Below are 18,007 nucleotides of genomic sequence, written 5' to 3' on the forward strand. Positions count from 1 at the left end.
AAACATCTAACAACATGAGGAGGTGACAGACAGGAGCCGATGACAACCCTCCAAATCCATCTCAGTGGACACTGCATCACGCCCTGGACTGCAGGAGGGACACATTCCTACAGAGCAAATCTGATTTTTATATTCAGTAAAAGGTCACTTTCAAGTCCTTGCCCCCTGCAAACTCAAAGCCCCGTGATTTGGCAGGATTGAAAAACTTCCTGTTCTGCTCTGAGGGGGTAGTCCGACCCCTCCCAGCAAAACCCACTCATTTTACTGATTAAATCAACCAAAAAGAAGCCAACATTCCACAAAGAAACATCCACTGCTATTCACAGAGATAAAAAGATACGCCCACTGGCAAAGGCCAAAAGACACAAGTGTTTGGTTCCAGGACAATATTCTAACCTGGTGTGGTGTTGGTCTCCCATTCCTTAATGCTCCAACCTTAAGCCACCTGGAACTGGGAAGGGCTCTAAAAGCAAAAAGAAGAGCCAGAATCTCCTTTGAGGTCAGTCCCATTCATCCCATTTCAGCTATACGTGTGTTGCCATTGTACACACAAGACTGGTTTCAGGATATAGAAAGAAGCTGGAGACCGGAACCAACTGCTGCTAGCAGAGTGAAAGACCCTTTCTGGAATGAAGCTGACGAGAACAGCAAACAAAGAGGATGAAGCACGTCCCTTCTCCCTCCTCCAGCCCCAGAACCCCCTTAACAGAGCCTAACAGGGAAACAGCAGGAGGAGGAAGAACACGGTTTGCGGTACCAGCCCAATACACAAGCAAAGACCAGAAAGGCCTATCGGTAGTTTAGAGACAATCACTTAAGGAGCCAACAGAGTATGATGTCCATTAGCTCCAACAAGAGGTTGGTGTCTATTCCACGCTCCACCTAACAAAGGCCAGGCTTTTTTTTTAATTCTCATTTCACTCTATTTTCAAACACAATTCCTTAAATGACCCTTTTTAATGGCAAACACTCCCAAAATGTTCACTCTGTACTTCCAAACCCAGCCCAGCCCCATTCCACTTCTTGTTCATTGTAGTAGTTACAAGTAGGAGTCTGGATCAAGACAGCCTTACCAGCTACATGAATTTGGGCAAGTTGCTTGTGCATTTGTGCCTCAGTTTCCTCAATTATAAAAAGGGAATGACAACTGTAGCTAACTCACAGGATGGCTATAAATATTAAATGAGATAATATATGCAAACGTAACAACATAAATAGACATGTCTGGCATATAAGTGTTGAATTATGTTTTGACTGTTAGTATTATTACTATCAACAATATGATTATCCCAGACACCTGGATGGATACTAGGGACTAGGTCTACTACAAGTTTCTAAAAAAAATTGCTTTTTATTCCCCTTCCCTGGGATCACCTCCACTCCCATGCAGCCTCAATTCCCGCAGCTTCCTGTTAACTCCACCTCTTCCAACTCTACTCTTGGCAACCAGCACTGACAACTAACTTTTATACCACAATGATTGGGTGTACGGAAAATTATGCCGGCAAATGATTCATTGCTCAAGATCCACTTCTGCAGTAATTAAAGATCTCTGGCTATCACATCCATAAAGCAGCAAGTCACTAAAAAATTTCTCCTAGCTCAAGGACAGAGGGAAAAAGTCCACTCCCATTAATGGCACCCAGCCCTCCCTACCACTCCATCTGATTTGATTTTACTCATAATTGCACTTGTTTATCTTGTCTCCCCTGCCAACCTGAGGTTCTCCCCCAAATTACAACCACACAACAAGAAAGGCAACACCTGTAGGGTCGGGGTCTTCCCTCTCCCTCTCTCTTCACACACTCTCATACAGAAGTCTGAAATGAGAGCAGGAAAGAAGAGGCACGGGGGAAGAGGAGTGCTCATCGCAGGAACGCAAATGTGCGCTGTGGAGGGAAGCAGTGCCCTGGCAACCCCAGTGGGCCCTGAGAGCACAGCTGAGTGAGAAGGAGGATAAAGAAGTGCCTCGTGAGGAGCCTCAACAACCCCTCTCAGTCTCTGCCTCCACCAGCCCCACCCCTTGGATCCTCCTAATGGAAGTCACCTACAAGATCCTACAGTGCCTTCAGTGGAAGCCTGGCGGGAAATTGGAAGGACTCTCCCCCTCCCGTAGTCTTGGGGCTGGGGCCACAGTGTTAGGACATGTACGAAGTGCGAGATGTGCCTATAGCATAAGGGGTCACCTGGGTATCCTGTGAAAATGAAGATGCTGATTTAGCAGATCTGGGCTGGGGTCTGAGATTGGGTCTGAGATTCTATGTTTCTGCAAGCTCCTGGGTGATATGATGCGGCTAGTCCATGGACCACACTTGGAATTGCTAGAGCATAGGGACTATAGCTTCCCCAAATTACCCCCAAAAGTTCCACCTACTGAGTTCCTAACAAGGGAGAAGAAAGTTTAGAAACTTCCTGACCCACTTTCTAGTCCCCTAAGGCTGACTAGGGGAAGGAGGCATGAGCTATGGGGAAGAGATGCCTGGCGAGTCTGGGATAAGAGGCACCAGCCAGGGGAAGGGGCTCCCGGCTTGCGAGGGTCCAGAAGGAGGAATTCCCTCTCCAAGGAACCACACTTAGCATTTCATGTGTACATAGCTCTTCAGAAATGAAGATTCAATACTCCATCTCCTCAACAGGTAAGTTTATTATTTGAGTTTTCAGGTACATTTTCAGAAATTTACTATAAATGAAAGATGAGGACAACTCTACTCTCCTGCATCAGTATACAAAGTGTAATTAAACTTCAGAATTATTTCTAGCAACTATAGTTGAAATTAAGTTGGGCTTCAGTGATCCGGAAATTTATTTTATTAAGAAAACAGCTGTATTCCTCAAATAATCCTGGAATCCAGAAAACATGACTTCTCAAATAATATGGGTAATTAAGAATACAGTCAACAAAGTTGAACAGCCAGATCATTGTAAATGCTTTTATTCCACACATTTGGGGCCCCAGTCACACTCACACTAAGCAATTAAACTTTATAACAGCAATACTATGTCTAAATTCAATATATACAGATTGCCTGGTATGATATTCCAGGAAAAAGAATCAGTACAAACATTGTTTTGAATTGAGACTACATTCTTAAGCACGAGGCCCAGGTCCCCAGACCCGTGACCGTAGCTCTAACTGGAAGTAGACATGTGTTCTACAGAGGGCAGCTGAGGATGGTGAGAGTTGCGATATGACTTGCAGTCACTCATTTATTACCTTTTTTTAATAGCAGGCTGATTAGATTAATAAGTGCTCGTTAAATTGATCTTTTAACAGATAAACTTCTTTATTTCCTTTTTGTTTCATTCACTCTACAAATGAGTATTTAGCTTTACGCCATGGCTGTCAAGTTTTTGGTTAACTAATGGTTCTACCTTGAACTCTAAGCTCTCAGAAAGCAGTTACCGACACCCTTGATTTCCCTGGTTCACTGCCCAGAGGACCCCTCCTGCACATAACTGCATAAAAACCTGTTGGGATAACGGCCAGGCCCTCAGTCTAGGCTCCAGGCTGTGAACTACTAGCTACAGTGTGTGAACCAAAATCCTGAAAAAGTCCAACATTCAGATTCAATCTCCTCACGTGTCAGTGAGCTTCACTGTGTCACGTCAGTCCATCCAGTCCCAGCGAGGAGAACAAAATGGATAGATTATGGCATAACAACTCCACCACCATTCATGGAGATGGGGGGAGGGGCAACCAAAAGCACATGATCTAACAATTATGTATGATAATTGTAATAATGCCTTCAATGTACAAAGAATAATAGCATCCTGGAGTTGGAAAGAACTTCAATTTACAGCTCATACAATCATATAATGACAGAGACTATGTACTTGTTTATTCATTCAGCAGATTTTATTGAACTTCCAGTGAGTTCCAGGCACTGTTTAAAGTGCTAGAACATTTTAATGAGGGGGAGATCAATTTTTTAAAAGTCATGAGTAAGATAATTTCATTTTGTGATAAGTGCTATGACAGAAACAAAACAGACATGATATCCATTGGCAGGGACAGCAATTGGAGGTATGATGGTCAGAGAACATCTCTGAGGTGGCAACATTTGGGCTGATGACAAGAAGCCACCATGCAAAGATCCATGGGCAGAGGATTCCAAGAAGAGGAGCAGCACATGCAAAGGGCCTGGAGCAGGAATGAGTTTGGAGAGCACACGGGGCATCGACAAGGATGGTGTGGCTGGAGCTTGTTGACTGAGAGGGCAGGTGGAAAAAGACACGGTCAGACAGGTAGGAAGGGGACTGAACACATAGACAGAGCCCTGTAGACCAAAATAAGTGCTTTGGAGAATTTTGAAAAGAATTATGTGATACGGTCCACATTTTACAAAGCTCACTCAGGCTGCTCCATGGAGATATGGTTGTATGTGGGGCAAGAGTAGATGCAGCGTGATTGGTTAGGGAGCTGCCATAGATTCACAGGCACAGATCAATGTTGGCTGGTGACTGACGTGGAGAGGGAGAAAAATGGCTGGATTTAGAGACAGGGCCAGAAGATTTGCTGATGGATTGGAAATTACCTGGGGGGAAAAGCCTTTAGGTACTAAAACTAAATACGTAACCACCTCTACTATAATCATCACTGCATTTTATAATGAATAGACTTGAATCTCTCTTCACCCCTTCTGAAAACTCTGCCACCAGAGCTGGTCCATTCACCAGAATATATTCTGCTTGCTCCAGATGACAACTTAAAAGGCTTAGGCCACGAAGCATTGTTTAATCAACCTCCAGCATCAAGAACAAGGAAGGGTAAAGATGCAGGGAAAGGAGATCTGAAAACCAAGCTGCTGCCATCCCCCATTAGCAAATGGGAAGGGGCAAGCAAGAGGCGGGGTGTGTTTCCACAGACTCAGGAGATATTCTGGGAGAGAAGAAGTGTTCAGTCCTCTCTTACAAATGAATATTTGTGTGCACTGCCTCCTGTGAAGAAACGTTTTATAAAACCAAAAGGATAAATATAAATATTTGGCATTTAAAGGTATTTTTTTTCCATCCCACTCTTTTTCTTTTGGAGGCTTTTAAGAAATAATTAACCAGTCAAAAGAAAGCTTTTTACCTCCCTTCCTTAAAATTCAACCATACTAAACAACAATGACCAACAGTGTTTCAAATAAATTTTTTTAAATCCCATTACCCAAACACAACTATTTTCACGGTTGCATACTACGTTCTAATTCTTATTCATACACACACGCGCACACACACACTTATACCCACTCACATGTAGAGTCACAATAATTATGACTCCGTATTCTATTTGCATTGTGAATTGGATCATAAACATTTTTCATGTTTCTAAAACATGTTTATCATTATACTAGTTGCAACACAACATTCCAACATGTTATTGGACCATAAACTATTGCCTTTAACCCTAAGATTGGGCATTTGAATCCTGCTTTGTCTCAGTTGTGTATAATAATTTCAAAGAAATAATCCACCTCTGGTGCAAATAAAAGCTAAAACAATGCCAAATGCATAAGCTTTGACGTGCTTGTAAAGTCGCTGTATTTGGTAACTCATTAAATTGCTTACAAAATCATTTCTCTGTCAATGATTTACCAAACCAAGTAAGTAAAAAGAAACACATCAATTTCATTCGGGGATTATTTACCTAGGATACGAGAATAAATCAAAAAGCACAACGGGAAATCAGCTGAACCTGTACCGGAGAGTGGGGACTTTTTTTTTTTAATGAGTGAATGGAATATGGGATTAAAGGGAACATCACATTCTCTGCCCTGTAATTTCCCCGAAGTCCTAGCCTTCACAAGGCGGCTAAGTACTCATAGGTAAAAGTCCACAGATGAAATGCTCTAAGAGATAACTCTTTGAATGTTTTAAGAATAGTACTCCATGAAAATAGATTACTGTATTTACATACGTGTGGATAATTTAGAACAATATGTATCGTACAGATAAATGTTATATAAAGAGAGAATACTATACCATGTTCTAAAGGTGTCTTTCCCGTAAGGCTTCCTAACTCCTCGATGAATGTCCAAAAAAGCGTCACGTGCTCATGCAATTGCCAGTTTCCCAGCTGTCCTCCAGATTCCTCTCTATGGCATCATATTTTAGGCAATACTAAAAGTAGCAGATGGGTGTCTCTGGAGCTTCAGGAGCTTTTGCTTCAGGAAATGTTTAAAAGAAAAATCCCATGTCCCTTGATACCCTGATACTTAAGGGGTTATCCCATTCAGCAGACATGAGGCCGACTCCACTGAAGTCTGCTCAGCTGCAAAAGGAGGCCAGCAGCAGCCTCTCTGTGGAGACTCTTATCAGCCTTGGAGACCAGAATAGGTCACCTCTTCCATGTTTTTATTCACTATCCTGAACTTGTGAGTCTAACCATTTCAGGAGAATGTCGGAAGGAGAGAAAGAGATGGCTAGGTACAGATCAGATCCCATCACGGGAGAACCTGAACTCCATCCCGGAGAACTGAGGAAGGTGTTCGGTTTCTCAAACTGTATCATGTTTCAAAGTCACTGGTGGAGAGGAGCCACTTTCAGGAATTCCATGACGATTCCCTTCGCAAAGGGAAATGGTAGCCTTGCCTTTTACCATTAAGTCAACGCAGACTTTCCCATCTTCAGCCAGGGCTTCCACTGGACAAAGACTCCAAAAGGATGTCCAAATTCTTTGGACAACTGGTATTCAGCCATATCAAATATTGCTTGAAATAATTAAGCTGTCAGCAGGGCCTTGGAAATGTTTGGGCTCTAAGAGTATCGGATGCCATATTATGTTTCACAATAGTATCTGACCTGGATTACAGTTCCTCACATTCTCCAGCCAGAACCAAAATGACCAAACAGGGCCAAGAAAATAATGTTTACTCACCTTCATTTCTCTCTTGACCTTGAAGGTAACATTTCCAAGCTTTTTTTTTATCCATGTATCAAAAACTATATACCAAAATATTTATGAAGTGGGAAGGCCATGACTGATTACACCAAAAAAAAAAGTCCATGGAAATACTAAATGCCATGCCCTTAGTCTTAGAGATCAGCACAATTTAAGTCCACAAGAAATGTGCATACCCACCCGCCATCTTACCTCACTCTCAACGCTAAAACAAATGTATTTCAAGGACACCACTAGTTAAAATTGGAATTAAAAAACTATTCAGTTAAGCAAATTCTGTGTCATTTTTCACTACCATTTAACCATTACACAGCCACCTTTTATTTTTGTACCAGTTTATAAATAATTATACATCCTCTACTTGCTTTTATTATGACAAAATCCACAGAAATGTCTACCTGCCACAGACTCAGAGACACAATCCCTTATCAGACAGAACAACCTCCTATTAACTCAGGTAGCCTAAGACTCATTCAACAAACATCTGATATGTGGGACTGAAAAACAGAGACCAAGAACAACCTTTGGTTTATATAATTTTCATGTAAGATTCGCATTCACAGCTTCAAACTCATTAAGTTCAACGGACAGGACTTTAAAGGGAGTCCTTTGGGGAGTGGGGAGGACCAACAAGGAGTTAAAACGTTAAAGGCATGTCTCACATGGTTTACATTTTCCAACTACACTCTCCAGTTGACTTTTGATTTCTACCACACACTCATTTATTTAATAAATGATGGAAATTCTTTCCAAGATTTTCTCTTTAAATATTTTGGATTTACAGCTCACACTGCAGAGGCCAAACCTTAGCTGGCAGTGAGACGCATGCCTGACAGAAAGTGTGGGTAAAACATACCCCACAGAAAGAGATCTCTCTGAGAACACACGCAGCCCCAGAATTGCGGCACAGGGGCAGCACTGGAAGATCTTTCTGGGCAAGCCTGGGATGTTTATTTTGTCTTTATGTCAGGAAATTATAAACATTCATTTCAGGAGTTAGTAAACTCTGGTCATCACAGGTCCACTCAGCCAGCCTCCCACCCCCCCATCCTCAACTCCAAAATGAAGCAAACTCTTTAAAATACTAATGCAGTCGGTATTCTAGATTGCCAGGCATAATTCAACAAAAGAAGAGAAAACTAGACACAAATAATTTGCAAGTGGAGGAAATATGGTCATTTTCATCCCATTCCTAAAGAAATGCAATTTGGAGCTCGGAGAAATCTTGCCCATGTTTCCCTTCTTTTTCAGCAAAGGTTTCCAAAACCCCCATTGAGAATAAACACCACCTCCGTCCAACCTCCCCCTTCCCCACCCCCAATCAGAATTCCATCAGCCAATGAACAGAGGGATATTCCCAGCCTGGGATTTTGAGCTGGTTCCCAAAAGACTTAGGACTCTGGGCCAAAGTAATGTTCAAGGAGACCATCCAATAAAAAGATCTCTCTAGTTGTCATTAAAAGCAAGAACAAAGAACAGTTTTGTTGTGCTTGAAACAGCTCTGAAAGATTACTCTCTGTCAATGGCCCCAGAGAAACAGAAAACAACTAGCCGGAGATGAGGCTTCCGAGAGGCTGAGGCCCCTCCTTGATGCTCACCTGGTAGCCATAAAGCCAGGATTTCTCCAGGTGTTACCTGTGGACCACGTGCAGCAGAACCACCTGGATAACTGTGACAAAGAGAAATGCCCAGACCCGGTCAAATTTCCCAAAGAGGATCTCTGGGGCTGTAGCCTAAGGACCTGTATTCTCTAACAAGCTCCCTGGGAATCCTGCTGCAGAATAAAGTTTGAAAACCACCATCAAACTCAGACTACCTCTGTAGATTTCCCAAAGTTTTGCCTATCTTCTCCAACAGAAATCATGGACACAGTAAATTAAAACACCAAGTCCATACTTACTCACAAGAGCTAACGATCATTAGTACAGACACAGTGCCGTTCACTTTCTACTCCCAACAAGCCTATGAAATATTTTATCCCCATTTTATGCCTGAGAAAACTGAGGCCCAAGGTCACAATTCTGGTAAGGGTAAAGATTTATCCAGATGTCTCTGACGTGGAAGTTTTCCTTCCACGTAACTCCCTCTAACAAGCAGGAGCAGTAACTAACTGTCTTCTTGCTCTCCTACTTGGTCATTTACATGGCGGTCATGATGCCCCTCCCGAAGGCAACCACTTCCATCCTATGTGGCAGTGGCCAAGCTGCTAGAATGCTGCCTCTGGATTGGGTCACTGCAATTTAAGAGACATAATACATAAAAAATTGGGAAAACATCTCGAGAGACTGGAAACGAGAGAGAGAAAAGAGGCTCTAAGACAATAAATTTGAAAAGTTAACTGAGAGCAGGTTGGGAGCGTATGATTACACACAGAAGATGGAGAGCACACATTTTCATCTCCGCTTCACAGGGACTGAGTGAAGCCTAAGGGACTTAGGTTAGATGTGCAGGTGAACTTTCAGATAGAAAACACTGGCATGGAGGTCATCTAATGCCATTGACAGGAAGATTTTTCAGAAAAAGCACCTTTATATCTAGGGCAGGGTTTTTCTACCTTGGCACTATTGACATTTTGGGCCAGATAATTCTTTGTTTTGGGGGCCTGTCCTGTGTATTGTAGGATGTTTAGCAGCGTCCCTGGCCTCCTTCCATTAGAAGTCATTAGAATGCCCCCACCTCTCCCCAGTTGCGAGCACCAAGATGTCTCCAGACATTGACCAATGTCCCAGAAAGGTGGGGGAGAGGACGTCAATCCCCCTTGTAACCACAGCCCTAAGTGTTGGAGGGGGTTCTGCCTGAAAGAGGGAAGAGAAGGGAGGTAGGATAAGAGACAAACCGGATGTCCTTTCCAAGTATCAAGGTCCTAGCCAACTCAGTCATTGAGAACTGAAATTGCCTGAGGGAAAAATCGAGGAACCTGGGTAATCCAGAAGCTGGATGATCCGCCTGAGATGGCCAAGATTCAACTGCCCTCAGGAAAACGACAGAAAGGAAGAGATGGAGACAAAAGAAGGGAAGGGGAACCACTCTGCCTCATGGGACCCGGTTATGCAAAGTCAGGGCTCCACAGACCTCAGGTCCTAGGAAGGCGTTTTAGCCGAGGTTGAGTTTACGAGAAAGAACACGTCAGAGGTGTCACCAATGTCAGAGTTGAGGCTTCTTATCATTTTAAAGGGCGCTGACGTGTCACCGAGATTGAACACCCTGGAATGTGAAACCTGGGAAAAGAAGGCAGGAGAAACACAGAGCCTGCTCTCTCTTCAGGGCTGCAGCCACTTGAAAACACAAGAAAAGGTTATGAGGTTTGGAGAATTGATATGTGTTCTTGAAAGGCTCGTGAAAGGCACCATGTGCTTGCAGAGTAGAACAACCACAGGGATTCCAGAGGGTTTAACAGGGACAGGCTCCTTGTCAATCAGCATTTACCAAGTGTGTTGGGCCCAGGGCAGGCCACCCTAAAACATCCCACAATAGCACATTGATTATTTTGAATTAGGGTCACTTGAGAAGCAAAGAGGGCATTCTGACCCTCCTATCTCTGTTCCCCTGAAGGCAGGAAGTAAATCTCACCTGTGAAAGGAGCTCTCCCGGCATCCTTCTCCCCGGTGCTGGGGATTCAGGGCCGAGAAGCCCCCACAGACAAACCTTGCTAACTGACTACTTCCAGCCCAAACTCTGCTTAAATTCCTCACTATGTACATACCCCAAGCCTAAGTGTCTTTCTCCTGTCAATTCTTCACAAATCCATTGTTTGTGTTAAAGATAAATACACTGCCTGCTTTTTCACTCTCCAAGCATCATTTCTCTATGATCTCCAATACGTACTATTACACTGGGATTTTCTCCTGTTAGTCTGGTCTTGTGTCAATTTCCCTATTAGTCCAGCCATGAGAACACAGGAAGGGTAGAAAAGGGATTTTCTCTACCCCAACAAGCGCCTAAACACACAGGTGCTATGATGGGAACTGTACTCAAAGCCAGGTCCCCACACCTGGCCCTGCCCCTTGGGATATACAGGGTAAGGCAACTTTGAAATTGGGCATTGGAGAGATACAAACAAGAGGGGTTTTCTGTGCCCACCAAGGTTGTCCCCCACCGGCCCCTCAACATTGCAACACCATGGCCAAAAGAACCTGTCACTCAAATAGGAAGGCCAGGTAAACTGGCAGGAAATCTGTGAACAGCAGGAACAAGAGTGAAGTTACAGAGCACAACAACAATCTCAGTGCTGCAATCTCCTGCCTAGGGAAACCAAGGCGGAAGAAAGCAGAGCAAGCATATTCCCGGGTCCACAGGGCAGCTGGGAGTCAATCACCCACCTGAAGGCTGTGGAAACCACAGTAAAGCGCTTTTGCTACCAACAAGTCAATCCCCATCCTCACCATTTACTAAGCGTCAAGGTCTCCAACAGCGTTGAGAATGACAAGGAAGAAAAGTATTAGCCCCTCTAAAGATTTTCCTTGCTTGCCTGCTCAAGACTGAATTAGGCATAAGAGCGGGTGAGTGAGAAGGAGATTGTTCTTCCTGGTTCTTTATTTGCCACCTCAGAAGCTAATGATACATATTCTGCTCCAAGGCAAATTTTAAATCCTGGATGTGGCTTCACACTACGCCCAACAAAATTCTCTTGGCAAGTTTTCTGGGCTCTCCTTTGTGTGTGTGGGCTCAAAGAATACAAATTCCCTTGAATATTGGTGTAAAGCAAACACAATTATGAAGGTAAACAAGCTTGGTTAAAAGAAATAATGCTGCACTGAAATTTACTTTCAAATGCAAGGAAAAACCAATAAGATGGATTGATGGATGGAGAGAGGGGGTAGGTAGATGGATAAGTGATAAAGCAAGTATGCCAAAATATTAATGGTAGGATACTGATGATAGACACAAGTATTCACTGTAATTTCTCCCAACTTTGCTGCATGTTTGAAAATTTTTCATAAGAAAATGTTGAAAGCAATTTTTAAATAGCATTGCATTTATCTTAGGATAATATGTAATGACAAGGGGAAAATTAGTAATATATTTAATAGAAATAACAGATTATAAAACATTATATACGGGGCCGGCCCAGTGGCGTAGTGGTTAAGTTCACACGCTCTGCTTCAGGGCCCGAAGTCCACCGGTTCAGATTCCGGGTGCAGACCTACACACCACATATCAAACCATGCTGTGGGAGGTGTCCCACATAAAACGTGGAGGAAGATGGGCACAGATGTCAGCTCAGGGCCAATCTTCCTCAGCACAAAGAGGAGGATTGGCAGTGGATGTTAGCTCAGGGCTAATCTTCCTAAAAGAAAAATAATAATTATATACAAAACAATCCCACTTTTGTGAATATACAGTAAACACCAAACATCATTTTCTCTCTTGGAGATGGTATTATGGGTGACTTTTATTTTCTTCTTTGTGCTTTTCTACATTTTCCAATTTTTCTTCAATGAGCATGTATTGTTTTACAATAAAAAATTTCCTTTATAACATACAAGTTTAAAAACAAATCTCTAAAGCCAAATCCAAATGATTTACTATTGAGAATTATATGGACTGTAATAAGTCTTATCATAGTGGGTTTCTTATATATTGATTCAACTCCCTACTTAGCAGCAGATTTTTGAAAAAGCAACTCAGTAGAAGACAATCCTATAAGCCCTACTCTTGACAATAAAGGCAAGAAAACAAGGAAATGTGTTTTAGGAGTAGGTTCCTTTCAAGCTCATTTTCAAGTCAAAGCCTCAAATTCATATAATTCTACCAGCTTCATAACATCCATCTGGTTTACCACCAACACAGCACAATCCCTGACAGTCTCCTTTGGGTCTCCCTTGGTCTCCAGGAAAGCCCACAGCTGGCATGTCTACCCATGTTTCTCTGTCCAGTATGTACAGCACAGCACCTACTTCCTGGGGCAAGCACAAACATACACTTGACGAGTCAAGTGTTGTAGAAGAAAGGAGGAGAGCAAGACTCTTGATTCCCTGGGTGACTTTGAGCAAATCACATGACCCCTAACTGTAAAATGAGAGTCCCTGTCTCAGTGTACTAAGGTCTCTCTACATTCTTTAACATTTTGTAGTGTTATAGGTCTAGGAGATAGACAACCAGGATTCCACTCCCTTCTAGAAGAGAATAAAGGAATGACAAAACAAGAGTTTTCTCAAGGATATCTTTGAGGATCCAGTGTTCAAAGATGGGATCGATCTGAGGTAGGTAAGGAGGGGAGAGAGAAGTCACACACATCTCCAAGCTTCTTGTGATGCCCTGGGGGCAGAGGCAGGAAGACCAATGATGCCCTTCCAGAGGAAAGGAAACCCATTCCATTAACACAAGTTGGGTCCACAGTACGAGCATAACTCCAGGCAAACCCACTCACTTTCTGAGACTGCAACTTTGGGAGAGAGTCATTTAATACCCCTCTTTTGCCTTACCAGGTACAACTTCCCACACGCAGAACCAGTCAGAAAGTTGCAAGCCTTGCAAGCAGCTGAGCACAGAGAAATGAAAGCCACAACTCAGCTATATAAATGACCAGGGTTGTATTAAATTCTCCTGAGTTCTCTTAAGCTGCTACTTTATGATAGTGATAACTTTTAAGCCATTTGAACTGATTTCATTATTTCTTTAATTTTCCTTTTTTTGTTGCATTATAGTGTCAATTACATAAACAGTGAGAATCATATATATATATGTATACACAAAGTAGGAAACTAACTGAGTACTATTTCAAGAGTAGTTGTATTTTACAACTTATGAGAATTCACCCAAATAGAAGGACTATTCTCTAAATATATTAGAGCCCTCTCTCCCATATCTCATTTTGACTCAACTTAACCTTTAATTGAGCACCTATTACTTGCACCATGCAGTGAAGGCAATGTAGTAGATACAGCAATGAATAAAGGATACCCACTGTCCTGAGGGATATTAAGTCTCAGTACACAAGTATGTGTATACAAAAAGAATACAAAATGTCAGCAGAGTTCTAAATTGCTTTGGCAGCTCAATGGAATAAATCATATCTACTGCCTGGTGAAATAATGAAGGAAAAGTTTTCATGATAGAATTATTTAAGATGAGCCTTGAAATATGAGAAATGACAATAAGACTAATCATAGTTAATGTTTACTGAGCAATTAAAATATACCAGGTACTGGAGTATTTTGCATACGTTACTAAATACTAAGAATCCCATGAGGTAGCTATTTAGCCACATGTTACAGATAAGGACAGTGAGGCTTGGAGAGTGACCTGCCCCACATCAAAGAGCTGTTCAAAGGAAGAAGCTCCAAATCCAGGGCTCCCTGCTTCCGAAGACCATGGGGGAAAGAGGAAACAGAAAGAGTTGCTGAGAAGGAAGAATAGGGGTGGACAAGGGAGGATCAGAGACCAAGAACCAGGGCAGTAAACACCCACAAAAACTGGTTGTCTGACCCAGTAAGTCCCTTCTCTGTGGATGTTCTGGGTGTAGTAGCAGTAGAAGTATACTCATACGTTCCAATGTCAAGGTCAAGTAATGAACACTCTTGGGAAAAAAGATAACAGAAAGCCAATGTCCTCAAAATGCTTAATATGCATAACAGTACATACAGACTCTCTCCCAATCCCAATGAGACAAAAAATAATAATAATAAGCATTCTTACCAGCTTACTACCTAGGCCCTGGCCAAGACAACCTGCTGTCATCAAGGTTTAAGCATCTGCTAACCTACAAGATCGCACCACCCTAAAGTGATCAATGGACCAAGTGCAAGCGCACTTTTGGAGGCAGACAATGTCCATATCGCATGTAAATCAACAAGTATAGCTACCCTTATACTTTTCTAGGGCAGCATACTGCCTGGGTTGTGAAGACACCTACATGCAGAGAAATCGTCATGGAAAACTAAATCCTCTTTAAGTGTACACTTCCCCTTATAAATTCGCTCCACCATTTCCTTTTCTGTAAATGACTTCTCTCAAATTCTCATCTCTATTTCCAGTCCCTTCTCTGAGATCCCAATCCTCAATTAGACACGCGTGATAGACATTAGCAGGGCTCGCCAATATCGCCTTCCTAAGCACAAAAGCACTGCTTTCCCTCGCAATAGACAGGGCCATGTGAATGGCTGGGCCAATGAAATGTGAGTAGTGACAAATGACTCTTCATTACTAAGGCAGAGGAAAGCTATCAAAACCCTCCCCTCTTGGGGCAATCAGACGACAGAGACACAAGACTGAAGCAGCCTGGATCACTGAGTTGCTGCAGGAAGGACAGCTGACTCTGAGAGCAAGAAATACACTTTTGTTTCATTAAGCTCTTGGGATTTGGGGGTTGTTTGTTACCACACCATAGCCCAGCCTCACCTAACTGAGCGGACGAGCTTAGAAGACATCCCAAGAGCACCACATAATCCATCTACAATCAAATTCTCTGCATTCTTCCATCTAAATCCAGAGACGCCTACCTAACTTCTATTTGGGTCAATCCCCAGAACTGCAGGTTCTACCCCTCTCCTTTGCATCCCCAGGCCTGGGTGAAGAAATTGCACAGAAGCAGTTTGATCAATTTTTATTGATGGTGATGAAAGTCTTAAGCAAAAGTCAAATGAATTTTAATAAATTAGACTTTAAAAGGAATGCTGGAGATTATCAAGAGATCACCAGAAAAACATTTATTTTGGAGAAAAAAATAAGGCTCAATCGTGAAGCTGAATGTGTACTTAGACAAATAACTTTGAAACTTTGATCAGAAGAAACTAAAATAATTGAAAAGCTATCTCCATTCCCACCCATGCGGCAAGGGCATGCCAACTCTGAAGACCTCAGGGCAGGTAAAATAAGCATATAAATGTGCTTGTATTTCTTTAAGGGTCATATCACCACTACTTAGAACAGACTGGAAACTGATACTCTTCCCAAATATCACTCACAATTGTAAAAATTAAAAGCTCAAACCAGCAGAATTGTAATGCAAATATCAAAAGTTCACTTCAAGGTCATTTATCACCATTTTTTCCCACCTCTTCTTGAAAGGGGCCCACACATGCAGCCTCAGAGAATGGCTACGAAAGAAAATATATGCTGTGGTTTCGTAAAAATTTCTAGCTTAGAGGTGTTGCAAATTTCATTACCAGTTCCCAGATCATACAAGCTACACACCAAAACATCCAGACACACACTCCCATTCGTTTCTCTACTAGTTAAGCAAACTGTCATCCTTTGAATAATGGATCTAAAATCTGCACCGGGAAAAGTCTTTAATCTCCTTTTTGTTTTCTGTGGGAACACCAGGGAAGGTTTTCATTTTATGTCAAAGATAATCTACACAAAATGATATACAAGCTAATTATTATTCCACTTGTCTTTCTCTGAAATAAAGCAAAAACGTGCTCACCAAAATTTCAATTGTGTAGAGACATTATATAGTTAAAAAACGAAGGGTAATTAATTACCCCATTTGTCTATGGTCATCTAATCACGTTGAACAAATTGAAACTTCAGTTCTTCTCAACTCAACGTAAAAAATCTTGCACCTTCAATATTCTAGGGAAGAAGATTATCAAGCAGCTATAAATCTAGACAATAAAAAGGTTTTAACTCAGATTCACCCAAAAGGCAAAGCATGATTATCTCTCCCACCCCACCTATTTCATCTCAAGAGTGTTACTAAATATGGCAGGATTGCTCAACTTCCCTGCTCAACACAAGTACACACTGCAATTAGAATGACTATCCTTCATTTCAACCACATGAGTCAAGAGGAAGTAGTATTAATTATTTATTGGTTAGCACACATCCATCAGGTACTTACCACACATGTGCACCTGTTTATAAGGGTCATTTCTGTTCCAGTGTTTACAAAGAGTTCACCAACCCTGGGAACAAAAGATAAGCCGAAAGTTCTGCCTTCTCAACCATGCTTTGCACCTTTAACCTCTAAACCAGTGAGTTCCGGGTAATATTTGGTGGTAAGAAACATTCCTGTCTTCAAGGTGTGACTTTATATCTGCATCTGCCTTCCAATTTATTCTTATTTTTTAATTTTACTTAGTTGTAAGTAGCAAATACATGTCTACTTCATAAAGCATCATCAACATCCTGTCTTCCGTCTCTGAGTAGCTCATCAGAGGAAACCTGTATTATCATGGGCGAGAGTGGAAAAGAACCTATCAGTGTAGCTGTATACAAACACCTCCTCTTTCAGCACAGTGCATTTGTGAACATATTCCTAGTCCTGGTTCTGAAATCAAAATTCAGACATAAACACGCACTGGTTCTGTTATAAACCAAGTTATGCACCATTATCAGGGTGTGGGTCAAGGTGATGGGACCAGAGACTGGACATGTCCGTGCAGATAACCGCCCCGACGTACCAGTTTTTTGAAAAGTGACTTACTGAATGTTATTCATCTGGGCTCCATAGAAAGAATGAGGCATGTCAGTTGAAACTACCATCCAAGAGGAACCTGAATGGTACCTTCAAAGAGTAACTCTTCAGTCATCCAGAACCTTTATTTCTCTACTTTAGAAGAGGTGAAAAGACGGAAGCTTGAGTCCTAACTTCAAGATCACATACCTCCATTTGACAGAGAGAGCAGCTTATAAAGCAAAGATTATTTTATTACCTTGCTTATTAAACAGACGAAACTACTACATTCATTCAGTTAAGTGTTTGCACAAGGAAGTTACTGAAAGTCACTGTTCTTAAGAATGTTTCCTCCCTGCCCCACCTGCAGGAAAATAACACCCACTTCCTTCCCAATCTTGACTTCCAATCAATAAGCTCTCCAGAAAGAAGTCTCCTACGCAGCCCACCTCTCCAGCACCTGCTCTCCGCTTCAACTTGGCCAACTCTCCCAACCCCATGCACAGCCTTGGGAAAATCATTTAACGTCTCTGAGCCACCTGAGATGTGGGGGACTTGAATGAAATGTCTAAAGAGGGTTTACAGGTATTACTAGGATAACTATTTAGAGCATGCCTCAAAAAGCACCAAGCTGCCAAAGAACTCATCCCACGTGCCATGACTGATCTTAACCCATGCATTCACAACTCCAAATGTGTTCACAGCATAAAATAGCAAACTTTAGGTAACGGTCACATTTTTCAGACTTTTTTTTTTAAACAGTAAATTATAATAAGTTA

At 42.1% G+C, this 18,007-nt stretch overlaps 1 protein-coding gene across 4 annotated transcripts in view; it reads right to left on the bottom strand.

Annotated features, from left to right (window-relative positions):
• The window catches only part of STK39 (serine/threonine kinase 39), a 277,088-nt gene that overhangs the window by 228,351 nt on the left and 30,730 nt on the right, over nt 1-18,007 (bottom strand). The window contains exon 1 of one of the 4 annotated variants that reach the window (XM_070241165.1): nt 5,968-6,629. The exons of the other annotated variants lie outside the window; for them this stretch is intronic. The gene's annotated coding sequence lies outside the window, so the exon portion shown is untranslated. Of the gene's footprint in view, nt 1-5,967; nt 6,630-18,007 lie in introns of those variants that run through there. 4 annotated transcript variants of the gene reach the window in all.

Source organism: Equus caballus, chromosome 18 (genome assembly GCF_041296265.1).
Source record: "Equus caballus isolate H_3958 breed thoroughbred chromosome 18, TB-T2T, whole genome shotgun sequence".
Lineage (NCBI taxonomy): Eukaryota > Metazoa > Chordata > Mammalia > Perissodactyla > Equidae > Equus > Equus caballus.